The sequence below is a fragment of the Heteronotia binoei genome, chromosome 1 (genome assembly GCF_032191835.1).
Source record: "Heteronotia binoei isolate CCM8104 ecotype False Entrance Well chromosome 1, APGP_CSIRO_Hbin_v1, whole genome shotgun sequence".
Classification (NCBI taxonomy): Eukaryota; Metazoa; Chordata; class Lepidosauria; order Squamata; family Gekkonidae; genus Heteronotia; species Heteronotia binoei.
In genome coordinates this window covers 66,559,310-66,586,526 of record NC_083223.1, presented here as the reverse complement: position 1 = coordinate 66,586,526, position 27,217 = coordinate 66,559,310, and the positions used below count along the sequence as shown (strand labels likewise).

The window sequence follows — 27,217 nt, the reverse complement described above, 5'->3', positions numbered from 1 at the left end:
AAAGAAGAATTGAAGAACATGTGGCACTTTTTCGGGAGGGAGAATCTCACACAGTTCCTTCATGTAACATTTCCCGTCTGGTTCAATTAGATGTAAAATTTAGCCCGGTACATTATCACAGGGGTATGGTATTACATTCTATCAGTGCGTGTTCCTAAGATATAAATGTGTTTTAAAGTTTTGCTCATTGAACAAGTAGTACTTGCATTAGGTTTGCCAAGAGGTTCATGACTGAAATTTGTGTTTGGCTCTAAAAAGTAGCTTTGGAGGGGCCTGATAAAGATTGCTGTAAAAACAAAATATTTCCCTGAATCATTTCCTAGATCAAAAATAGACTGTATGTTCTTTCAAATTCTGGTAGGGGAAAATGATAGAAATAATATGGGTGCTTTTCCTTTTTTTCTCTTCATACCATGATTCACAGAATCCTGAGTTAAAACATTCAGGGCCACTTCCAAGTTTTTATGGGCCCTGTGCAGAAACATATAACTGGGCTCCTTTCCTCTTTGGTATAATCCCTTTCTCCATTAGTTACACCTCTTCCAATTGGCTCCCTTCCTTTGGTTTTCCCCTTTCTAATTAGCCACACATTTTTTCCATTTAAATTTGCTAACTCTGGTAATGAGAAATCACAGGAAATTTTCTTCTCTTAGGCATTTTCCAGGTTGCAGCTGCCTTTCAGGTTTTTGGGTTTGTTGAGGAGGTTCTGATGATTGTGCTATCAATGTGATCACTCTACACATTTCCGTTTGTTTGTTTTTACTCACCCCCCTGACTGGAGACTCAGCTTTGCCTGCTGCCCTGGCCAGCTGCCCTTGTGTTGGATAGCCCTTAATTGGACAGAAGGAGTGGCTCTCTGCTTGCACCAGCCTTGGCACTTGCTAGCCTTGGAGACCAAAAGGTGGAGCTCCACTTTGCTCTGTCAAGCTGCCAACTTCATGAAAAGTGGTGGCTGCTCTCCTAAGAGAAGCTCTGCATTTATGCACACAAACACCCATCCCTCTTGACAAGTCTTCAGCCAAACAATATCCTTTCATGATTCCATGAGGGCCAAGGGCTCCAGGCTTTTGACATGAGATACCCTCAGTGAACACTTTTATTTGCTGCTGCCAATGTGTGTGTGTATATATATAAATATATATAATAGATTGGGCTGCAGAGAAAATAAATGGGCAGTGATTGGCTGATGGTGTCAGGTCTCCCACTGAGACTGGTCATTTGTTTCAGCACAGGCTTTCTCCAGTGCTGAAATGCTGAAACGCTGACATGCATTTTTTTTTAATTGCCACCCAAACCTGCTCTTTCTGGGCAGATTTGGGCAGCAATCCTTGAGGAGGGGAAAATGTTCAGATTCTGAGCAATAGGCTATCTTACAAATTCATTTCACAATGTGGGGGGAGTATGAGGAAAATAGTTTAGGAAAAAACAGAGAAGGAATTAGGAATGACTGGGACAGCACAGGGATGTTAATAAAGTTGTCTGGATACAAGAAAGAAACCCAGTAACATAGGGAAATGAAAATGGAACATCAAGGCAATCTGGAAAATCACCACCCTGTGGATGCTGTCATAGTGTAAGTGGCACTATGACTTTCAGTGGCAAAATGGTTAAGACAGGGGCGTCAAACTCATTTGTTACGAGCGCCAGATCTGACATAAATGAGACTTTGTTGGGCCAGGCCATGTTGGGTTGGGCCAAACCATGTCAGGCCAGGCCATGTGCGTACCTATTTAAGATTAGGTAAGAGATACAAATTTTATAAAGAACACAAACATATTTTTTAAAAAAAACTTAAAACATGCTTAAAATGTTAGCACTCATTGGTCTTAAATATGCTTTCTTTGTATCTCTCCCATGGGATCCAGGGAACTGGGCAAAGGAAGCTCTGGCTCTTTCCTTCCTTCCCTAGGGGACTGGGGGGGGAGCCTCAGCCAATAGAAGGAAGAGAGGTTTGGCTCAGTAGTTCCACTGTGCAATTGAGAGTGCCTGGCAAAGCAAGCTATTCCTCCCCCCTCCTTCCCCATTGGAGAAGCTTTAGCCAATGGAGAAAATAGAGTTTTTGCTCTGTAGCTCCTTTGTGATTGAGTAAGCCTTGCAAAGCAAGCTGTGCTGAGACCCTGAAAGACACCCCTGGACTGATACCCAAACAATGCACCCCTGGAATGTGATATTGCAATGTAACCCTAGAATATTAATACGACACAGCAATGCCCATTTGAATTGGACTGGTCTCTTTTGCGCATAAGAGAGGCAAATCTGGTTCAATCTAGGCCCTAGGCAGGCTGGAAGGTTGTCAAGTCTGGCTCACAGGCTGGGCAGATATCTTGGCTATGCTGAAAGGCTAAAGAACATCCATTTTTCTGATCCTGGAAAGGAACAGCTCCAGGCCCAGAGAGGGACATGGTGGGCAAAGCTGTAAAAATTCCTTCACCCCTTGTGGTAACCTCTTTCAAGCCTATTCCCAAAACATAAAACCGGCAACATATAAACAAATAGTCTGTATGTATGGTCTGTTATTCTTCAGGAAAGACAGCAGAAACAGAAAGGTTAAAGGCCAAAGAGCCATATTGTTGTGTGAATGTGTGCTATATCTGTAATCTGGTTTCACATTTCTGCCAGGGAATCTGAGTTCTATAGGATTTCTATTTTTCTTTAATTACTGCTAAAGGCTATCAAAGTTAACCAATCTCCTGAACACTTGATGAATGGCTATCCATTCTGACATGTAGGGAGAAATCTATCACTTTTGGCGAGCTTAAGGAACCAGCACCGGCAATAACAGGGCCATGAACCCATTTGGCCAAACTAATTAAGATTCCTCTTTTGGGAGTTTGCATGTATGACACCCAGCCTTTTCATTAGATATATGAATATGACAGTCTACCTTCCTATTGGGTATTTGAGTTTTTGACACTCTGCTTCACCATTGGACAATTGGTCTATCTCAATAAACATTGACAGAGATCCTGCTTCACCTCACCTCACATAGACTTGCCATTTTGAGCTAAGGAATATTAATATTCCCCAATAAAAAGCTGGTTGAGGTGGTAACAATGATGCAGAAGGAATCAAGTTATAGGGAGAAGGAAGCTGATGACAGCCAGTTGTTCAGGGGCCAGATAAGAACCGTCCGGGGGCCTGATTCATCCCCCAAACTGCATGTTTGACACCCCTGGGTTAAGAGGTCATGCTGTTTCCTAAATAGGTGGGTCCCACAGTTTGTCAAGTGAAGTACATTTAAAATTCCATAGAAACAATCCAAGTCACTTAGGAAAAAAGAGCCTGTTGTTCCCTCGTCACTCCTATTCTAATTCTTAACTTAGATTCATAAGACATTTACAGCTGAAAAAGATTTTCTGCTCCCTTTATGTTACAATTGTCTATCACTCTTAATTGTAAACACTTCTGCCATTCTAACTCTTACTGTTACTGTTCCCAGTTGTACCTTTTGTACCCTGACCTATGGACCTGAAAATCCTGTCAGTAAATCTTATAGGGGGTGGGGGCCAAAGTTTGGTGTGAATTGTTGCTATGGAGTATGATTGCTGTATTACCTCTTGCCTTTATGGTCCTTGGTCTGGAGCAACCTGAACCCTGAGTCTCTGCCATGTACTGCAAATAGCAATTGATAGTCTTAAGGTGCTTGATAAAAGAAATACTATTACTTCATGGCAGGTGGTCTCCAGGAAGCCCTCAGATTTCAGTATTTGCCCCACCTTGCCAAGAGAGGTGCTGGCTCTGAAAAAGTTAATTTCAAATCCATAATCTATTTTGAGAATTATGGGAAAATCAAACACAGAGACTGTACTGCAGAATACTGGGCATTGTGTGATCTTCTATGTCTTGGCTATTGGTAGATATTAACCAGTGTTTAATGTCCAAAATCAAGAGGATGTACATATCTTTTTTTTTTTTTTGGAGAAAGATATTGAAGCTTATGCTATAAAATAAAAGAACTTTAAAATCATCCTCCCAAGAAAAACGTCACAGTTTGTAAATTTTAGAATCCTCCTTGTCTCATTTTTTTCTGGGTGTCAATGTGGTTTTCTATCCCTGAATAGAGCCTTATAAACACACTTCAGTTCATCCTTTATAAGGAGAGGACTGAGAAAGATGACCTTGAAATGATGGAGTTATAAAACTGTCACCTCCTTTAAGCTTGAGGACAACAAAAAGAAAAGAAATTGTACGACATTTTTTCCTATTCAGTGATTACCTAATTGAGCTGTTCTGGTCTTTCAGTACTACCTTTGGGGGAAATTAGACTTTCTTACTTTTGATGTAATCCAGTCACCCTCACATCTCCTCTTTTTTTTCTTCTTCACATTCTTTGCTTCTTCCTTCAGGGGTTATTCCTCCTCTGTGAAAGAATCTGAAGTGAAGTCTTCTCTAAACGTTACATATTTCTTTTGTCCATAGTACTTCTCTTGACACTTATCGCTAATTTCCTGCATGCCTATTTGGAATATTTCTGTACATTTGACTTTCATTCTATCCTCCAAACCTCAAAATAAACATTTTTTCCCCATTAGGCAGAGACTGCTGTATAGTAACAATTTTCACAGGACTAGATCATGGATGGTCCCTTTACATATGGTGGAATACAGAAGTTAACCCCAGAATCTTCCTTGTGGACTTGGACATTTGTGCACAATACTTACAGTGTAGGCCCAGTTATGTGACCTGTTCTCCATAAAAATGAAACTTACAAAGTATGTGTTTGTAAGTCAGTACAGGAACTTCCTCCTAAAAGCAAAGGGAAAGAAACAAAACAGTATATTCTAGAGCCCAGACAGTGGATAATCTTTGTCCAAGAAGTTGGCGCTCTAGCCAATTAACAGAAAAGGATGCCAAACAATAATTAAAGCTGGCGAGATTACAATAGGAAGTATAAATGTGCTATGTATAAAGCAGATCGCACCTGAGATCATTCTTCTACCCTGTTAGCCATTCAGGTTGCTAAAGCAGGTAGACACATAACATGTTAATGACTGGCTACAGAGAGGTCCATCATTACTGGCTACAGAGAGGTCCATCATTACTGAACGTTCTGCAACTGCAGAATGCCCAAGTGATTTTAGGTGATATTCATTTTGATGGAGGGGGATACTGTCCCTTGATCCAGACTGGTTCATTTCAGTCAAAAACCCGGACATACTTCATTAAAAGAAAGTGTACTTGTTTTGTATAGCCTGAACAATACACATTTCCAAATGCATAGCAATTAAGCTTAAAACAAATTGGCAATTAACAAATATTTTTCCAGGAAAAAAGCAAGATGCAGCAGCCCAGTAAGTACAGCACAGTAAAAACAAAGAAAGAGGGAAAGAAAGACATCTAAGAAACAACTTAAATTCCTCCCCCCCCCCAAAAAAAAAACAGGACATTTTCAGTACAGGATATTATTATGACTGAGATAATTTTGTTTTAAAAAGATTATAACTAAAAGGTTTTTAAGTACTCCTGAAGGCAAGAAGAAATGTAGTACAGACAATGGGCCAGGTCATTTGTTTACAGAGATCACAGGCTAGTCATTTTGTGATGAGACTCAGTGGAGATTTGCAGCTATTAGAAAACCAATATCTCTCAGATGTGGGACTCTGCTGAAATATGAAAGCAATATCTACCAATTTAAAACTCCTTCTCCATGGTTGCTGTAGGTCTGTCATCGAATGAACACATGACTCTGTTAAATCCATAGAATCTCCTTCAGGTCCTCAGCACGCCTTCATTTAAGTTACGTTGGCAAAGTTTGCAGAGTCCTGAGTGTGCAGCACAAACATTTTAATTTGATTACTGTATCATCTCTGTCATATTTGGTGCTGTGTCTTGCGTTTGTCCCAGAAGGTACAGCACAGCGCACCTGCGGGTGGGGCCTGGAAGGGATGATTGCAGCCCGTCTATGATGATCTGTGGCGGGAAGTTTAACTGGCCAGGATTGGGCCTGACTAGGAAGAAGGTTGTTCCAGGATGGATATATAACAGGGGACCTGGACCCCCCATTTTGTCTTTGTGATGTACTCACTAATAAAGCATGTTGCCATCTGAACGTCTCCAACTCAAGTACATTACACTGGTGACGAAGGTGGGATACCAGTGAGCAGAGAGCCACCTCCAGCCGCCCACAAGCCCTGTGCTCCGAGCCTTAGTGTTTCTGCGGCCGAGGTCATAGCTACTGCTCCCAGACAAACCCTACCGGCATTTGACGTCACCCGACCTAACTTATGGGAATCATGAGTGGACCAGATTAACTACTACATGGAGCTGCACAAAATGGAGGCAGTGGCAGAAAAGAAGCGCTTCTCCTGAGTTTGTGCAGGGTGGAGACCATCCAGCTGATGAAGTGACCCATCATGCTGACCACCACTGCAAGGACTACTTATGACCAGCTGGTCAAGGTGATGACGAACCACATGGCACCCCAGCTGTCCCATCTTACACACAGGCACACGTTCTACATGAGACAGCAGAGACAAGCTGAGTCCGCTGCCGAGTATCTTGCGGAGCTCTGTGGGTTAGCCCTGAGATGTGATTTCACAGGGGACTTGGAAGAGATCCTGCTGGACTGTTTCGTGGTTGGGGTCCGGGAGGAGAAAATGCACCAAAGGTTGCTAGCATACGAGGACAAAGACCTTGCGAAAACACTCTGACAGGCAACTGCCTTCGAACAGACGCACAGCAGCCCTTCCATGAACCAGGATGCCACAGCTTCCCTCTCGGATGGCTCTGACGAGGAAAGGGCACATCAGCCATGCAGTGGGCCGAAAACACCAACCTGACAGCGTACAGCGGAGTAGACAAGCACCAAGTGCACCAGCTGTGGGGACCTACACAAGTGCCGAGACTGCCCCTACCACAACGCGGATTGCAGAAGCTGCAGAAAAGTGGGCCACATCGCCCGAGCTTACAGGTCCAGAACCAACAGGAGCCCCCAGTCCGCACATTACGACTCAACAGAAGCACGCACGACAGCCTCAAACAGCATCCAGGTAATGAACTTGCCTCGGGACAGCCCTGACAAGGTCATAGTGCAGGTCTTGATCGAGGAGGGTTCCTGCCTGATGGCATTGGACACGGGATCCTCCGTCTCCATAATTTTGGAGGAGACCCTTAGTACACCCTGCCCCTACAACCGGCTGCCTCTGCGGCCTGTGGAATTCATTTTGCGGGACTTTCAAAAGAATCCAGTGCAGATCCTGGTGTGGGCTAGAGTTAGGGTGGAGGTCAGAGATTTTAAAGGGGTCCTGGACATTCTTGTGGTAAAGCGCCGGCTTACCACCCTATTCGGATTGGCTCGGTTTAAGCCCATAGGCATCAAAATTGCAGGGGTGGACCAAATTCAGGCCCACAATTTTGAACATGTGTGCTGGGAGTTCCCGGAAGTATTTGATGGGGCTCTGGGTACCTACAAGGGGCCACCCATCGTGCTGCAGCTGGACCCCACGGTTAGGCCCTTAAGGCTGAAGGCTCGATGGATGCCATTTGTGCTGAAGCCAAAAATTGAAGCCGAACTGGACAGTCTCATGGCCCAGAGGGTGCTAGACCATGGGAGGTGCCTGCCCTGCCCACTTGGGAAACCCCCATAGTCACCTCAGTCAAACCAAACAGGAATGTGCGCATTTGTGCAGTCTACAAATGCACAATTAATAAAGCTTTACAGGACTACCCATACCCCGTCCCAGTGGTCAGCCATGTCCTCGCCTCCCTGGCCGGCTCTAAGATTTTTGGGAAGTTGGATTTGGCCCAAGCATACCAACAACTTCCGGTGGACGAGCAAATGGCCAAGGCCCAGACCATTGTCATGCACCAGGGAGCTTTCAAGGTGTGGAAGTTACAATTTAAGGTCAGTGTGACTCCGGGAATTTTCCAAAGCTTAATGGACTCGCTCTTTAAAGGGATTCCTGGAGTACAACCCTTTTTTGATGACATTCTGATAGCAGCACCTGACGCCGACAGGTTCTGCCGCTGCCTTTGTGAGGTGCTCCGCCGTTTCCAGAATGTGGGTCTCATGGTGAAGCAGAAGTGCTCACTTGTATGGTAGGCGCTTCACAATTGCCACAGACCTCAAGCAGTTGCTCAGCCTACTCACCCCAGACCACCAGACTCTGCAGATCCTGTCACAGGATCCTGTCACAGGGTCCTGCAGTGGAACAAGTTCCTCAACTCATACACATACAAGCTTGTCTATGCCCCGGCAAAGCAATGGGCCATGCAGATGCCCTCAGTCACCTTCTGCTGCCGGAGATGGACCCTGATCTGGCCCCAGTCCACCACATGATGCTTCTGGAGTCTCTACCGGAGCAGCCCCTCCACGCAGCAGAGGTAGCCAGATCCACGGGTAAAGACCGCATCCTTGCATGCGTTTCGGACTGGGTGGGGAGGGGTTGGCCCAAAGGCAAATTGGATGCTGAATTAAGGCTGTTTGTTTCTCGCCGAGAGGAACTATCTTTACACAAGGGGCACATTCTCTGGGGTAGCAGAGTGATGGTCCCTCCCCCACTCTGAAAGCAAGTGCTCGAAGCCGTGTACGAGACGCACCCTGGGATAGTGCGTATGAAAGCGCTGGCACAGAGCTATGTATGGAGGCCAGGGATGGATGAAGAGATAGAGGGGCAAGTTAGGAGGTGCCTGCCCTGCCAAGAGTCCAGGCCTGCTCCGCCTGGCACCTCTGTTCACCGCTGGGAATCTAATTGGGTGCCGACTACACTTAGACTTTGCAAGGCCGTACCAGGGGCGACTATTCTTTATCTTGGTGGACGTTTACACAAAGTGGCTGGAGGTCATTCCAGTTGCTTTCACCTCCACTGCAGCCGCCGTCAGAGCCTTACGAAGGGTTTTTTGCACCCATGGGATCTCTGACACTGTAGTGACGGACAACGGTACTGCTTTTACCTCCTGGGAGTTCCAGGAATTCCCAAATAGGTACCTCATCCGCCACATACGGTCTGCCCCTTTCACCCGGCCACTAATAGCCAAGCAGAGCACATGGTTCACACCACCAAGGACGCCCAGTGGCTCATGATCAAGGGGATTGGGACAACCGATTGTCCGCCTTCCTATTTGGGAACAGGATCAACCCCAACCAGGCTACCGGCATCAGCCCCACCGAGTTACTCATGGGCAGGAGGTTAACCACCAGACTTGATAGGCTACACCCCTACTGGGCCCCAGACCTCTGTGACTCCCCTGAGACCAGGGAGGCCACTAGGGGGTTCTTTCTGGGGGATTCGGTCTATGCTAAGAACTTTGCAAGTGGCCCAGAGTGGAGAACAGCTCGAGTGCTGGAGCTCACCGGGTCCCAGTCATACAAGGTCTTGTCGGAAGGCGGGTAGCTCCTTTGAAGACACATAGACCAGTTTCACTGCCGCACCCTGGTGGAGGAAGCGGCAGGGCCAGGGGGAGTGAGAAATGGAGAGAACACGGAATGTCCCACAGGAAGCAAACCTGCCAGGTTCGCCGGGGTCGCTGGTGGAGGAGCCCCACAGGGACAGGGAGAAAGCGAGAGAGATACCTCTGCTGGCTTTGCTTCACAGCGAGGAACCAGGGGTCACAGAACTCCAGGCAACAGCTCCCGCTCCCCAGTCGAAGCTCGGCGGTCGCACAGAGAGCAGCAGTCACCTGCTTATTTGAAAGAGTATATATCTTGAACTAGGGAGGGAGTGTTATGTCTTGCATTCATCCCGGAAGGTACAGCACAGCACGCCTGCGGGTGGGGCCTGGAAGAGATGAACGCAGCCCACCTATGACGATCTGTGGCGGGAAGTTTAACTGGCTAGGATTGGACCTGACTAGGATGAAGGTTGTTCTGGGAGGGATATATAACAGGGGACCTGGCCCCGCCATGTTGTCTTTGTGATGTACAGGGGACAAATAGAAGTTGATGGGGTGTGAACTGACAGAGACTGACCAAGAGAGAGATCTTAGGGTCGTGGTAGATAACTCACTGAAAATGTCAAGACAGTGTGCATTTGCAATAAAAAAGGCCAACACCATGATGGGAATTATTAGGAAGGGAATTGAAAACAAATCAGACAGTATCATAATGCCCCTGTATAAATCAATGGTGCGGTCTCATTTGGAGTACTGTGTGCAGTTCTGGTCGCCGCACCTCAAAAAGGATATTATAGCATTGGAGAAAGTCCAGAAAAGGGCAACTAGAATGATTAAAGGGCTGGAACACTTTCCCTATGAAGAAAGGTTGAAATGCTTGGGGCTCTTTAACTTGGAGAAACGTCGACTGCGGGGTGACATGATAGAGATTTACAAGATAATGCATGGGATGGAGAAAGTAGAGAAAGAAATACTTTTCTCCCTTTCTCACAATACAAGAACTCGTGGGCATTCGATGAAATTGCTGAGCAGACAGGTTAAAACGGATAAAAGGAAGTACTTCTTCACCCAAAGGATGATTAACATGTGGAATTCACTGCCACAGGATGTGGTGGCGGCCACAAGCATAGCCACCTTCAAGAGGGGGTTAGATAAAAATATGGAGCAGAGGTCCATCAGTGGCTATTAGCCACAGTGTGTATATGTGTGTGTGTGTATGGGCTATTGGCCTGGATGGGCTATTGGCCTGATCTAACATGGCTTCTCTTATGTTCTTATTACTTTTTTAAAAAAAATGGTGATTTTTTTTTTGTGAAAACAAAGATGATTCACAAAAGCCCAAGTTCTGCACTATTTGCAGTAAGTATAATGCCTTTATAAATATTGACTTTTCCTTTGCAGAAGTAGTTCCAGATAACAAAAGTGTTTTCTCTTCTGGATTAAATAACTTGACTATGGCTGCTTACAGACAGGTGGTTTTAGCTGTCCTGGGGATGGCAGGCAAGCATCCCCCAAAAATGCATCTACAGACGCACATCTGCCTGCCATGTCCATCCTGCCCCGACTTACCAGGAGCTGGCTCAAAAAGGCACCACTTTTGAAGTGGTGCCTTTTTGCTGGGGCACCTCCCCAGCTATCTGGACAGCTGGGAAACACCCAAAAAGCACCCGGGGAGCCATAAATGGGGTGTGTGAGTGCTCTAGATACTCCCCAGGGCACCTGCAGCTCCCAGGCACTCTTTTTCTGGCCGGCTCACTTCCAGTTCGGCTTAATGCTGCCTTGAGCCAGCTGTCTGTTAGCAGCCTATATGTTGGCCATTCTAATATATTAGAGTTTAAGAATTTTGTTTCATGCACATACTGGAACTGAGGTGTATGATCTGATTATCACTGTAATCATTTTGTTTTCCAATGAATGTACATAGAGAGTTTCCAAGTACCAATCAGCAAGATCCAGTTCAAAGCCTGATTGTGTGAAATGGTCATCTACTATTTGTAGTCATCATAGATCTTAATAGCATGAACACTGGTTATCCTATGTTGTAAACTGGTCCTTTTGAAAAACACTATTTTGACAGAAAGTGAAATGCAAATTACCTTTGAGGGTTTCCTTGTATTTCTTTATTCTCAATTGGCAATGTATGTTAAGCAGGTTAGAAAAAGGATTATTAAATCATGATATAAGTGTGGGGAAAGTTTACCAAGTTTATATGGAAATTTGCTTTAGAAAGTTTTTTAAAAAAATAATGCTGACATTTGTTTTTTTTCAGAACTTTATGCAGGTATGGGATAAAACTTGATATTTCCTACTGTGATGTCAGAGTGTATGTTTGCATGGTTGCATGGCACCACTGGTTTGAGACAGCATGTATTTCAAAGATGCTGCTTTTTCTAGCCAGATATTATTTTGTACATTCCCTGATGATTTCTTGCCTTCTAAAAGAAAACAGCTTACAAAATTTGATATCTACCACAAACCAATGCAGAGTTGCTCTTTTCATAGAACTCTTGTGACTTCAATACACTTTTTTAAAAGTTAGGATGAGAAGAGCAGAAGGCACACTCCTCCTCCTTACACAGAGTCATGTGTGATTATTTAACTCTCTAAACAAGGGAAACTTACACAATGATAAATACTGGGAAAGCAGCTCTGTTCTTGTTTGGTGAATTACTGTATGCATGGTTTTATAAAGTTATTGCCATTGTTTTTTTTTCTTTCAAATCAGTACTAGCTCTTTAATAACTCCTGTTGTGGGTTTACACAATAATGAATGAAGCTAGTCCAGGGGTCCTCAAACTTTTTAAATAGGGGGCCAGTTCACTGTCCCTCAGACTGTTGGAGGGCTGGACTGCTGTTACTGTACAAGGCCGCGGGCCGTCAGTTCTCCGTCTTCTGCATCTCTCTCCCTTCCCCACACCACACACCCTGGCCTAGGAACTCACCTCACCTCGGTATCACCTCACACTCTGTCTCCGCCGCCTCAGCCCAGTGCCGGAAGTGTGCGTTGCTAACGCGAGTTTAGGTCGAACGTCACTTCCGGTCTGATTTTGCCATAACCCGGCGGGCCACATAAACGTCCTCAGCGGGCCGCATCTGGCCCGCGGGCCGTAGTTTGAGGACCCCTGAGCTAGTCACTGAGCTGATGTGACCAATGAAAAGCTTTAAGTTGCTTTTAACTTTCAGAAAGGTCATCGGAAATTACTTTGCAACACATAGCCCAGGTGATAAAACTCAGTTCCTAGAAGTTATAATATTTAGTTTGAAAGGTTTCTTTTTAATAAAATTCAGACTTAAATATATAATTCGGGTTTCCTACTGATCTCAAGTCTGCGACTGATTCCTCACTAGCCTTTGTCCTGATTCCATGTTCCTTTTTCCCACGTCTCTCCTGCCTGATTTGTAGCATACTGCTGCAGGGCCAGAACTAGCCCCACCTCTTCCCCAAGCTCCCTCTGCGTGTTCAGGATTCTCTGAAAACCAGACTCCTGAAACAGCAGAGGGTACTTGGGAAAGAGGTGGGGCAAGCTGCGGGTCTGTGGCAGTGCGTGCAAAATCGAGAGAAGAGCTTTGGGGGAAAGGAGCACAAGAGCAGGACAAAGGCTAGTGAGGAATCGGTCTGATACTGTTAATACACTACTGAAAAACTGTTATTTAGAAGTATTGTAATAAATGTAAATTCAATGGTATATTGTCAGGTACACTTACGTGAAGTGGGCAAATAAAAATTACTATGGTCATTCACTTGGCAGAAGCTGGGTTGTTTGGGTTTTTTTTTGTGTGGAAACTCTATGCTTTTCATAAAGATCTTTAAGAAAGCATAAAGTCTCAGCTGCATGTTGTGTCAATCTCCATTTCCAGTGATTTATTTATATTTTCAAAAGAGGCATCGATATATCAAAGATTTGCTATAAATTCATTTTCATTATATTTATTCTGGGAGACCTTGATGTGGCTCCTAGTAACCTTGAAAAACCTTTTAGCTCAGTTATTAGAAATGCAGCGACAAGAACAGAGGCAAGGGTGAAACAGCTAATATGGTGGTAGAAATATTGCTGTACCAAAAATGATCGAGTGAGTGCAGAGAAAACATGCGGAAATGGGGGAGTATGGGGCTTCTGAAGTGTGGTGCTATTTTTAAATGGTACAAAAGGATTTATATCTCCTGCCGCACACTCCTCCTCCCCTCTGGCCACTAGAGAGGATATATACTGAAAATGACTTTAAATGCCACTATCCCTTAAGAAAAAGTGAGAGAGCTTTCATGACAGTTAACACTTTTTAAAAGTTCTATTCTGTGATGATTTTGCATAGCTCACTTTCTCAAGCAAAAGCGAGCGTTATTAACTTGTGAAATTTCCCACGTGCATTAGGCAGAATCTAGTTAATGCATTTGTTTTCCCATGAACAAAAAGGTAACACCTCCCCCACCACCACCATTCAACACCTGGTGCAATTTTGCTAATTTCTTGTGAAGTGAAATCACACTTATTGGTATGCAATGTGCTGAAAGATGATGTATGTAAGAATGTGAAACAAATACCCTTCTAGAGCACCAAATAGCATTTAAATGCATCTACAAACTATAGTCAGTGTTTTATTGTGAAATACTGGTATTTTTTGTTGAGTACTGGCATTGAGGGCTTGATAAAATAAATGGATCTTTTAAAAACGCAATAGAATTTATAGGACCTCACACAGGAGAGGAGACAGGGAAAGTGACAACATCTGTAACCACTACTAGGGATGGGCATGAACTGAGAAACTGTGGTTTGGATCAGTTTGTAGTTCTTGGCATACCCAGTTTGCAAACCATGACCTGTCACTGACTTTTAGCTGCCAAACAAACCAGTTCAGTTAATGAGGTTCATAAGGTGGTAGAATGCCCTCCCAGTGTGCTAGAGACATCAAACTCACAGACTCTCCTCTCCTTGCCCTCTAAGTTCAGTGATGATTGGATTTACAAGGTTGGAGTTATGGCCACCCAAAGAAGCTGCCCCCAGGAAAGCGATTTCTGGGGAAATGACAAATGGTTATTTTGACAGGCACAAGATCGGAAAAGATCCTGTACAAGCTAGAAACATCAGAGTCACAAAGGGCCTCCCCTGGATGCTCCTCTACATGCCTTCCAAATTCTGCTCCCCCATTACTTTGTAAACATTAAGAATGAGTATTTAGATTGAACGGAGACAGTCTCCCTGGAAATGTATCCATTTACAAACTGGCACAAATGCCACCAACTGTTTGAAAGTTTGTGAAAAGTTCATGTCATTTGACCTGCTAAGAACCTGGGTTTGCAAACCACAAACTGGCCCAAATTCATCATTAACTTTTGTTTGTGAGTTAGTTCATGTCCATCCCTAACTGTGACTGCAACATTGTTCCTCCATCATAATCCAAGGAGTTTCATACATACATTTTGAACAGCCTTGTAAAACTGACTGTCACTAGAGCCACCATGTAGGAGGAGAGAAATCACCAGTAAGTCTTTTTTTTAAGCAACTGACATAACTTTTTCCTGCCCCTAAAAACTGAAGAGCCCTTGGCAGGCCCAGTGGCTGGAAGCCACACAGGATTCACCACTATTCCCACTGTTGGGCATGAAGCTTCAGCAGGCTGGGCAGCTGGGAGCGATGCAGGGCTCATCACAATTGCTGCTGTTGGGAGGTAGAGAGAGTCTGGACACCCCCCCCCCCCCCGATCCTCCTCCCCTCTGCTTACCTGCCAGTGCCCCTGGTGAAGAGGTGTCTAGTGACAGTCAGTAGCAGGGTATGCTGCTGCCTCCTTCTCCATTCCTGTGTTGCTCCTCTCTAGTAAGAGAGCAGGGGTGGGAGTGAGTGAATGCCAAGGGTGGGGGTAGGTGGGAAGAGAGCAAGGGTGTGGGGTGAGTGCATGTGAAGGGTGGGGAGAAGTGAAATGCCAAGTGTGAGGTAGGTGGGAAGAGAGCCAGGTTAGAGGATGTGTGGGGGGATGGTGGAATGCCAAGAGTGGTGGTGGGTAGGGAGAAGAGAGAAAGGGTGGTGGATGAGTGAATGCCAAGGGTGGGGGTAGGTGGGAAGACAGCAAGAGTGGGGGTGAGTGAATGCCAAGGGTTAAGAGGAATAGTGGAGTACCAAGGGTGGGGGGGGGTAGGTAGGAAGAGAGCAAGAGAGAGAGTGAATGCCAAGGATGAGGGGATAGTTGAAAAGGAAGAAAATGAGAAAAAAGGGAATGGGAGAAAGGGGGTAGATTGACAGAGCAGGAACATACACCTTATGGATTGGACTGAGATCAATGTTCCCTCTAAGCTGAGAAGTCTTGTGAGCAAAAATTATACTTTGTGAGCTACTGGCATTAAAGTTGTGAGTGAGCAATTTGGCTACTGTATAAATTGGTTTGCTCTGGGACCATCCTTCCTGAGCTAAGACAAAAATGTGTGAGCTGGAGGCCAAAAAACTGTTAGCTAGCTCACACTAATTCAGCGTAGAGGGAACACTGACTGAGACTAAATGGGTTCTTCTGTCCCTCAGAAGACGCATTTTGTGGAAGTCAGTGAGCTGTGGTGAGGGACTGTACTTGTAAAAGCTTGGAAATGCTGTGTAAGCAGATAAAAGGCTGTGAAGAGTTAATTCTTAACAGAGCCAGAAAACCTTGAGTGACAGTCTGTTCCAAGAGATCTAATTGGTTGACATCATCTGAGTAGAGAATGACTTCTGAACTAGGTATTTCAGTCTAGCTGAGAAGTTTCGGCATTCAGCCCTGACTGAGAGCAGTTTAACACAGATGGAGAACCAGGAGAAAATTGGCAAGGGAAGTAGGTGGAGACTTCCGTTTAGGCCAAAGAAAGATTTTCTAGTGTAGGAATGAATACTTGACACAGGTGTTTGGGAGTAGAAGAGAGGACTCTTGCTGTTCAGAACAAGCTTCCCATTTTTATTATCCTCCACATGCTGTACTTTTCTCCCTTTCTCACAATACAAAAACTTGTGAGCATTCGATGAAATTTCTGAGCAGTCAGGCTAAAACACATACAAGGAAGTACTTCTTCACCCAAAGGGTGATTAACATGTGGAATTCACTGTTACAGGAGGTGGTGGCAGCTACAAGCATAGCCAGTCCCAAGAGGGGACTAGATAAAAATATAGAGCAGAGCTCTATCAGTTGCTATTAGCCACATGTGTGTGTGTGTATATACACACACACACATATGTGTATGCATAGAAGAAGACATTGGATTCATGTTCCACCCTCCACTCAAGAGTCTCAGAGCGGCTCACAATCTCCTCTATCTCCCTAACTCACAACAGACACCCTGTGAGGTGGGTGGGGCTGAGAGGATTCTCATAGCAGCTGCAAATTGAGGAGTGGGGAATCAAACCCAGTTCTCCCAGATAAGAGTCTGCACACTTAATCACTACACCAAACTGACACATATTTTGATCACTGGATGACACAGAGTGCTGGACTGGATGGGACACCGGTCTGATCCAACACAGCTTCTCTTATGTTCTTATGTTAGTTTGCAAACTACACAGGTTAACAGCATAAATGGAGAAATAACATCTTTCAAAATCTTATCAGCAAATGCATTGCCCTGAGCAATCACACCAGGAAGATTAGTAACAATTTCAGTCTGCTGAACTGAGCACTGCTGCAAAGTAAAGTGTGTCTTTTACACTTTCCCCCCAGCAAATTGGGTACTCATTTGACCAACCTCAGAAGAATGGAAGGCTGAGTAACCCTGAGGCAGCTACCTGAATCCAGCTTCCTCCAGGATCAAACTCAGGCTGTAAGCAGAGCTCAGGACTGCAGTACTGCAGCTTTAACACTCTGCATCACAGGGCTCTTTTTGAATCCAAATTAGCATTTTCCTTGGCCAATTTCATCATCAATTTTCCTGCTGCATCAGGATTATCAACCTGTCTTCTGATTGCTGACTGAAGACAATTGATAAAGACTAAACAGGGCTCTTGTGACTTTTGACAGACAGTTGCAAAACTATGGGCTGGTTTCCTTTCTGTAGGTACCTTGAAAAAAGCCTGTAAAGCACATTTCACAGTGTATCCATTAGAGAGTCCTTCTAAAAGACTTTGCACATTGGTTCCCCCTATGCCCATATAGCCTTTTGAATTTCACTCAAGACAGAGTGGGGCAGCACAGTATAGTTAACAACCTGCTGCCTATTCTCATTCTGTGCATATGTTACTGGGCATACCGATAAAAGGTCAGGCAACTCTTTTCCTGTCAAATGTACAGGGCAAATAGACAACATTTCTGCCAATTCTGGAACATTTTCCAATTTAGTCTGACCAAGTTCCTCCTCCAAAACTTCACAGACCATGCGTCCTGGGGCGTTAAATGGTGGGCCCATGGGTGGATCTGTTGGTGGAGGAGGGGGAGAAGGAGGAGGAAGAAGAGGAGGGGCAGGGGGCACAAGTTGGACACCAGTGCATTTTAAGGGACAATCTTTGGAGAGCTGGCTTGGGTTAGAAATGGGCATAAATTTCTCTACTGCATACCTGCATTGATGCCAGGCTTGCAGAAGTTCAACAGAAGCTTGGGGCTCTGTGTGAAAGGTCTTCCCTATCTTCTCCCAGTCCCGAAGTTTAAGAGAACCTCCCTCTGGGTACCAGGGGCATTGCTTACTGATCTCTTGTAACAGAGTCTTAAGTTGGCCAGAAGTCATGGACCCGCCGGACTTTTGGATCAAAAACTTTAACTCATCCAAATGTTTCTGCTCAGCCTGTGATACCTGTCCACCCATACCTACCAAATGAAGGGGTCGTTGAGAATGACAGAGTGTGCACTTCGGGGCCTATGCCAGGCGTTTGATAAGTAGGAGCTGAGCTGCTGGGCTGTGCCAGGCGATACCCGAAAGCAGGAGCTGTCTCTTGTCCCGGAAGCTGAGTGGTCCCTGCTCCGGGAGCTAAGCGGTCCCTGCTCCGGTGAGCTGTCCCTGCTTCGGGGCGCCACTTGTAGGAATGAATACTTGACTCAGGTGTTTGGGAGTCGAAGAGAGGAATCTTGTTGTTCAGAGCGAGCTTCCCATTTCCTCCACATGCTGTACTAAAAATATACAGGTTCAGTGTTGCAGTGGACAGAAAACATCTTCCATATAAGGAATGGCTTTTACATTTATCAACATTATCACAGGCAGCAGTTATATAAAAATACACTTGTCTGCAGAACATTCATAAGAGGAACTGAGAATGTTTGGTTTGGTAGTCTCAAACACGCCGGATGTCTGCTATGCCTAGGCCGTTCACCAAATATATCACTCTCCCACACTTCTGCTTTTCACACAGACAATGAAATAATATTCCAACTGCTTGTGGGGTGCAGAACTATATGTGATCCCCACATTCTAGTAAGAGGAGAATTTCCCTATCCAGTCAAACAGGAAATTAGCTCTGAAAAGTGCAGAGATACCTGATCTGGTCTGGTTAGAAACTGTTTTTAGAGCCATTAATAGTTAGTTTAATACTTGAGTACTAGTGTACTGGAGTACTAGTGTTTTAAGAGAAGGGTTTTAGGTACTGGAAACACTGTGCCAGCCTTCTGGAAATCAAATATTCAAAGAAAGTGTACTGGAATGTTCGGGAAAACACTGGAACAACAAAAGCCTATCAACATAATGATTTAATTAACTCTGAACAGCTAAAGAAACTCTCTTTAGCCTGAGACATAATAACTCAAGTCCATGTATGCACTGATTTTACCTCAGAAATTTTCAACCCCTGATTTCATCTGACCTTCCCCCCCACGTTAGACAGTCAGTGTTTATTATAACAGTCATAGACCAGATAAAAAGCACAAAGTTATCAATAATAAAAAGTACAAATCTGTCAAAGGTATGCTACTAAAATACATGTCCATATAGTACAACAACATTAAAATGTAGATAAAATTTTAGTACATAGCTGTAGTTATTTGTAATAGCTCCACAGTCTACACCAAAAGAGAAAGCTCCTATGATTTAAAACTATTCTGTTTGATCACTTGGGCACAAAACCTAGCTGTCACTCTAGTGATTGCTGGTATTTCATCAACCAACAGTTTCCCCAGAGATATCTTATCTGTTAGCACCTTAGACGGTTCCAAAATAGGGAGAATTGTCTTGTCCTAATTTCCTTATAGAGAGAACAACAAATAATAATATGTTCCAGTGTTTCCACCTCACCAATGGGGCATGTATAGATTCTTTCACTGTATGGGGTCCTTTGAGATTTCCCTTCTGTTACCTTAGACTGCATAACATCACACCTGGCAAGAGTAAAAGCCCTTCTATAAGGGGGTATTTTTAAGATATTGGGCCATTTAGTATATCTATATTTTTTAGGAATCATAAAGTTTGGGTTTCATATTAGATCTAGCTGACATTCAATGTCATGTTATATAAAATATTTTATTTTTTAATTTCAAAACACTTCAAGTGCCATTTAAGTTTTTAAAGTTTAGCTGCCCTGAGCCTGTTTGGGGAGGGAGGGATACAAACTTTATTTATTTATTAATATAACTTTATTTATTTATTTATAAATAAATAAGTTAAAGTGGGCTCCTGATCCTTCCCTCAGGTTCCTGGGCTGAGCCAACAGTCAAAATATTGTACTGTGACAGGTTGGGACAGCCAGAGTTTTTCAGCAAAAAAGAAAACACATTACTAGGGTGGATTAGTCAGCAAAGAGAAGAAAAAACAGAGGGAAAGTCTTACCTCTGAGGGAGGGAAGAAAGGCCAGCCTTTCTGGCACCCTAGGCAAGACTAACTTCTGGCACACACACCCCCTCCCCGTACTGATAAAATCACCATCACATGGGGGACACCCTATTTAGTCATTTTTTGTTAGTTAGATATGTTCTTTAAAGATTGCTTTGAATAATTTTTCCTCTCATACACATTAAAGCACAATAATGTAGGGGTAGAAGGCATAAGAAGAACAGAATATATAATCCATAATAGACATATTATTTTCTACATTGTCTGTTATTCTACACTTCATTTATATTCAGAATTAATTTCCTTAGTTTCCATTATTAAAATAGCTGCATGCTGTTTGACATTTTTTTCATGGTGAGAAAGAGTTGATCTCTAGTCCTTTAGAACAGTATGTGGTCTTCAACTGTTGATTTTAAAAAACTTAAAGAGTTTGACATTCTGATAAGATTGAAGCTGAGCCAAAACCAAGCAGTCATTCAAAATCATATGACTCTGTGTGTGTGTGTGTGCGCACGTGTGCAATTAATGCTCTCAAAAGGCTTTGAATAAGCAGCTGAAAAGGGGCCAAAACATGTATGTGGCAAGTCTAATAACTGCATTCATTGGCCTCGATTCTTCTTATGTTATTTAAATGCTATAGGAAGTCTTCCAAAGACTCCACTGTTGGTGCATCATGGACATTTCATCTGCTAGTTATCCTGTTCTTGCTCAGCAAAGAGAAAATGTATACAAAAGCTCCCACTTCAAGGTGCTGGGAGCATAAAAATTGCACTGGATTCTGTGGCCGTCTTACCACAACCCTCTAATCACAGAATAGCACACTAGTTACACTTTTAAGACAGGCATAAAGAAACTGCTAATCAGCTCACATTAATGTGGCCATTCTCTTTCTTCAACAGCGAGGCTGCTTCTGCACGCATGCACACACACACACACAAGACAATGAGAGAGAGAGCAAAGGGACATCACCCTCCACTTGAAAAAGTGCCATTGCATAACAAGGAGAGATATCCTGTAACCTTATTCCCTGCTGCCAAATGAACACACAGGAAAGGAAAAATAGTTACTCCAGTGTTATGTTTGTGGACTCAAGGGAAGACTTTGGGTGTTCCTGCCTGGCTCATTGGAGCCATATGGATTGAGCTTGGGAACTAGAGAACAAAGAACTGCAGGATCCAAATCTCTGCAGCCCTAGACCAATCACAAGCTCCACTGTTTTGAATGATCCAATAACGTGCTTGTGCAGGAACCCAGAGATGTATATAAGTTTGGCCCATTGCCCCAGTCCCAGTCTTGTAATGTAACCTTATACTATGTCACGTCTATTAAAGAGCTTGTTATCACTCAACTGGCGACTCCTCCATGCATAGAACCCACTATATAATATCCAGTATCTGCATACTTCTATAACTCAGTCAGCATTAGAAGCAATAATAAAACCTCTTAACTCACCACACATTCAGGTTTGGAGGTGGGCAACCAACAAGGAGAAAGTTATTGTCATTCACTCCGCCCATCACATGCCTAATTTTATAAACCTCTATCATATACTTTCCCTAATAATTTTTCATCTAAACAGAAAACTCTTTGGCTTTCTCTTGTGAGAGAAATACTTGAACCCTTTAACCATCGTGACCAATTCTCTACTTTTGCCAGCTGCTTGATAATATTTTTAGGTACAACAAATAGAATTATACACAGTATTCCAAATGTGATCACACTGCAGATCTATTTATTTATTTAAACACTGCCTTATTTTTAGTTCCTTTTTATTACAACCCCACGATCCCTTTTCAGTTACTATAAAGATACCATAAGCATTATGGGTGTGCATTTGGCTTATAAAATAATTAAAAAAATACCTTATGAGTATTTTCTGGATATTTTTCAGCTGGATATAGAGCCCAGTATTTATTTGGCTATCCAAAAATGGTCAACTCAAAAAATCCCAAAAATATTCAAGATCTTTTGGATTACGAGATAATTGAAGGTAAAGTGTGTTTCAAGTCTCTTAAAACACCATCAGAATGAACTCGCCACTTCAAGAAGGCATTTAAAAGGACCGTGAGCCCTTTAAATGAATTTAGAGTTCAATCATGGTTTGCAAAATGAATTTAAAGGGACTTTAAAGTGGTCCCATTAAATGCCTTCCCCCCTTCATTGGAAACAATGGAGGATGGGAGCGACTCTTTTGGGCAGTGAGATTTAAACCCTGCAGAGCCTGTGGGGAGAACTCTCCCTGCAGGATCAGTTCCTTGGGGGGCTTTGCTGGGCAGTCTAATTTAAACTGGGCTGCCCAGCAGATCCTGTGGGACGAACTCTCATCAAGCTGCAAAGAGGAGCCAGCCCAGAATCAACCAGGGCAGCACAGAGCTCTCTGTTCCCACTGCCTCAGCTAACTCTCTCATTCCCCCACCCCCTTTCTTCTTGGGTCCATTGGACCTGAAAAGATTGAAAAGATTGAATATTTATGGAATCTAAATACCACACCAGTACCGGGATTTGAAATATCAGGAAATACTTTATTTTTTGTTCAATATATCCAAACCTGAAAAATAATTTTATTTTTGTACACCCCTAATCAAGATATATTTAAAGTTAGGATTTTTGTTTTGTTCCAGTATTTGCATTGACTTATGCTGAACTTCCTTTGCCATATTACTGCTCGCTTACCCATCTTGGAGAGATCTTTTTGAAGCTCTTCATAATTTGTGATAAACAGAATTTTTAAAAAGCAAAACATAGCAGTGGATATTAGGAATGCCCCCGCTGTCGTGGCAACACATTTATATATTCAAGAGCATGAAGCACTGCAGAAATAGGCACAGTGAACGGGATTACATGGACATAGCATACCAGAAATCTGGCATGTGTTAGGAAGCCCCAAGATCAGTTCCAATGAGAGCTGAGACTTTGTGGCTTTGAACACAATTATTTGAGATGGTCCATATATGATAAGTGGCTGTTTTATGTGCTCATCATTTTGTTCCTTCATATGCCTGTATGCATCATCTTCTTGCGGTACATAGATTGCCACTCTCCAGCCCCACTTACTTCTGCAACCTTTGCACTCCTTACCCATCACTGTCCCTATCCCACTACTCCAGTATGCAGGCTATCTGGTTTATTGGGTGGTAACAGGGAGCTAACAACTGGAAGACCCTTTCCCTTCTCACTGCAAGAGCATGCCTGTGAAAATACTGACCCATCTCCACAGCTTACTAGCATTACTGGGAGGTCATGTAGCCTTATTTATGTGATAACAAAATAAATGCAACTCTGTGATCCATTTGATGGATAATAACCTGAAGCCTTAGAACCCTCCTCACTATATAGCCTAGCCCAGTAATTCAGTCCCAAGCCCAGGAAAATGTCATCCATCTGCTGCTCAGCCTCAGTAACAGTAAGAAATTACAAGCAGTAATAATTAAGTATTACCATGTCATTACTCCAAAGATGACAGTAAGAAGCTATCATGTCACTGGCCAAGGTCAGCCTTTTATCCAGGCCATCTAGAGAACAAGAATCTTCATTACACAAGATCAATTACAGATCCTCTCTGATGCCATTTTTTTTTTAATTGCTATAGTATGCTAGTTTTGACCTTTAAAGCCCTTTTACCATGCCTGCATGTGGGAACATCATCTCTTGTAGAGATGTTTCCACCCTGCAGAAGCAGTATTTTGCACCGTGCTGCTGTTAGTAACCACAGTGTCCAGAGCCTTTTCTGTGGTGGTATCTCAGCTGAAATACTTGCCATCTCTTCCATTTGGGTTGGAATTTGGGCAGTTTTGGGATGCATTTGAAAACATTACTTTTCAATAAAGTTTATGCAGATATAAAATTATAAATATAGATCTGGAGCAGATAGAAATTACTTTCTCCTCCTATCCATGCTTTTGCCCCCCCAGTCGGAAAGAAGAGGCAGACACAAGTGTTGGGTTTTAAACCGGGCCGCTTTATTAACAATTAACAACTGTAACTGGCAGGGGGGATGAAAGTACCGAACCAGACAAGCCCTGGGGTCAACCCCGGACCCCGCCTTGTCCAAAAGGGCGAGCCACCCTGCCCCCAGCACAAGCCCGCCATATTCGGGTTGTAGCTGAGCGGCCAGGCCTCCAGCCATCACCATCTGGGCTGGCATCAATCCCCATGGAAAGATCCACCCAGGTGAGGCTCCCTGTGATCTGCATTCCCCGCACTGAGCCGTGTAGCCCATCTACGGTTCCTGCAGACCACCGCACCAACGGTGCTAGGCCATAGGTGCTCCCCTGGAAAACCCTGTGGCCAAACCTCCTCCAGCCACCGCCAATGCCAAGCCTCTGCTTAGGCATTAGCGCCCCAACGGGTGGCCCAGAGCCAACCGCACCCCCTGCCTTAACTCATCTAAAAAGGCCCGGTTACCCACATCCGAAAGATGAACGCCATCCGGCCGATGCAGGTCGGCTTGCTCGACCCGTATGGCCGGATGCGGGAGAAAAATTCCCCATCCCCCTTCCATGGCCTTCTGAATGGCCCTATTGGCCTTACGCCTGGCGCGTTCAACCCCACCCGGCGAAATGGCATGCCTCCACACTCCACGCAGCAAAATTGCCGACCATACCAGAATAACACCAGGCCACCTCCGCTGAATTACGCGGAGGTCGGCCAGCGCCTGCTGGGAGAGGGCCTTCCCACGCAGCAGGCCCAGGTCGTTCCCACCCAAATGGACGACCAGAATGTGTGGAGGTGGTGCCTTCCGTTCCCTGAACAACAGGGGCATGATCCCGGGCCAAGGCAGCCCCCGCCGACCAAGCCATTCCACAGTAGCCCACACACTGAGGCCCAGCTGGGTGCCCACTGGAGACCGTCTGGCAAAATGGGCAGCCCAGAAAACCATGCTGTGCCCGCAGATGAGAACCCGGCGTCTCTCACCACGAGCCACAGCTCTTGAAAAACAAATAACTGTCAGCATAATAACAATGCAACCCGAACAAGCCCTCAACCTGCCCATTAGGTGACCAGGGGGGAGGGCACATAGGTTTATAAGCCGCTAACCAAACAATCCGAAACCCCCAGGTGAACCCGACCTGTAAGCATCTAGCGTCTGCCTTAGACAGGTAAGAAGACAACCTATTGAGTGCCGGCGGGCGGATGGGGCTGGGCCCCTTTTCCAGGGGGCTGCTGACTGCCCCCGCCGCCTCCAGGGTGCTTACCACCCTCTCCAGGCTTTGATCTACTGCAAGCCGAAAGTGCATGGGCCTCGCTGCAGAGTGGGCACTCATGGCGGAACCTACAGGGTTTCCTGGGACACACCCCCTTCGATGCGAATTCCCAACATACCAGCCGGGTAGGGACCGGCTGGCCCGCAGGAACGTGGGCCCCTGTAGTGGACAGTTGTTGCTGCGAACACTGCACTAGATGGCCACTGTCCGACCTATCTCCAGCGTTGGGTTTTGCCGGGGACATCAGCTGCAACCACAGCTGCTGGTTGATTTGATCCCACGGCATACCTGGATTGACGGCGGCTCTCATACGGAAAGCCTCGTCGTACTGCAGCCACGCTGCACCAACGAAGTCCGTATAAGCCCTATAGACAATATCTATATACTGAAAAAGGGCCGCTGCCCGAGCCGGCTGCGCTCTCGCGATGACTCCGGTGTAGATCAGGAATCCGGGCAACCAGTTTGACCAGGACCTGTCCACCTTCCTACGCTTTAATTTTTCCTTCTCCTTGTCATCGAGCTCGTCCTTGCTTTTCTTTTCGAGCTCTCTGAAAAGGAGACTGAACACGTCCAAATACTCCCCGCGGAGAATTTTCTCACGCGTGGCAGCTGTCAAATGATCCCCCAAAGGCAAGGAGGTATCACCATAAGGGAGGATGTGGAAAGGGATGCTAGAATAAGGGTTGGGGGGGGTAGAACCACCCACTACCCTGAGCCGCAGGCCACGCCCCTTGAAAATGAGCGCACTGTTGGCCGCCCCAAGGCAAAATGCCTGGTGTGGGCGGAGCGGCGGGGGCCGCTGGCGGTGCCACAGCGCCCGCCACTTGGCCACTTGGGGAAAAAACCTGACTGGGGGGCGGGCTAGGACCCTGAAAACCCCAAGCCCATGGCTGGACAGGACCCGACTGCTCCATCACTCCCAGCCGCCCAGCCCCCCAGGCTGCCCCACCCGCTGCCGCTGGGTGGGAGGGAGGCTGAATGGGACCCCACGGCCACCCTTGAACTGGCAGAAGAGGGGGCTTACCACCGACACCCGACAAGACACCAGCACCTCCAGGGGTCTGCTGCACGCCACTACCAGCTGCACCGACTCCCATTGACGCACCTGATGGGCCCTCATCCGGATCCTCCTCCTGTTCCGGTTTCATCGGCGATTCGGGCACAGGTGGCCCACCCTGCAAGGCAGATAAACGTGCAAGCACCTCCGCCTCAAATGTTAGCCTCGCCGACTGGCCAGAGGCGCGGCGACGACCCTCCCAAATGGGGGCGCCTCTGGCAACTCTGTCCTGCTCCAGAGCATCTAGCTGACTTATAATGGCAAGTCGCACCCTGTCACCTTGCCCTGATTCATCGGCAGGTGAACCTTGCTGTCCACGCCCACGGGGTGGGCGGGCAGGCTGTTTCCCCTTGGCCTTGCCCTGCCCTTTTTTAGGAGCCATCCTGTGAGCTTCAAGCAACACAGTCCACAAATTAGCAGTGTCTACTGTCCCAATCACTCAAGGTTCCCTCCAAACTACCCAACCAACCAGAGGTATATTTTGGCAAAAGGGGGTGTAATAGTGAGCATTCCCGCTAACCTCAGTCCCAAGGCTAAGGGCCTGACCTAGCCCAAAGTGATGTGGGAAGGGAGGGGGGGCACCCTTAGTCGCCTAAAAACCCCAGCCTCTATACCAGCAGCTACCAGCGCCTAGGAAGAAGGGGAGGGCCCTGAAGGTAGCTCAGGCTGCCGGACGTGAGGGGGGGGAGGGGGTGTTGGGAAAACTTATCAACCTCCCACCAGGTCCCTCAAAGCCAGCCACGCACCAAGGTACAAGCCCCACGTCCAAAAGCAGCAAATGTGCCTTTTTGTTTCAGTTTTTTTCGCTGCAGGCCCCTTTAAGGGCCCTAGCAGCGACAATGAGAGAACAGCCTCGAATGACTGGCACCAAGGGACAAGAGGGAGGGGTGGGGTGCTAAGAGGAACAAGCCTCAGCGCCCGTCACCCCAGCCGCCT

The 27,217-nt window shown here is 45.5% G+C and overlaps 1 protein-coding gene across 1 annotated transcript in view; it reads left to right on the top strand.

The window, feature by feature from the left end:
• LOC132569395 (protein eyes shut homolog) overlaps positions 1–27,217 on the top strand; it is a 238,708-nt gene that overhangs the window by 932 nt on the left and 210,559 nt on the right. The window lies entirely within an intron of this gene.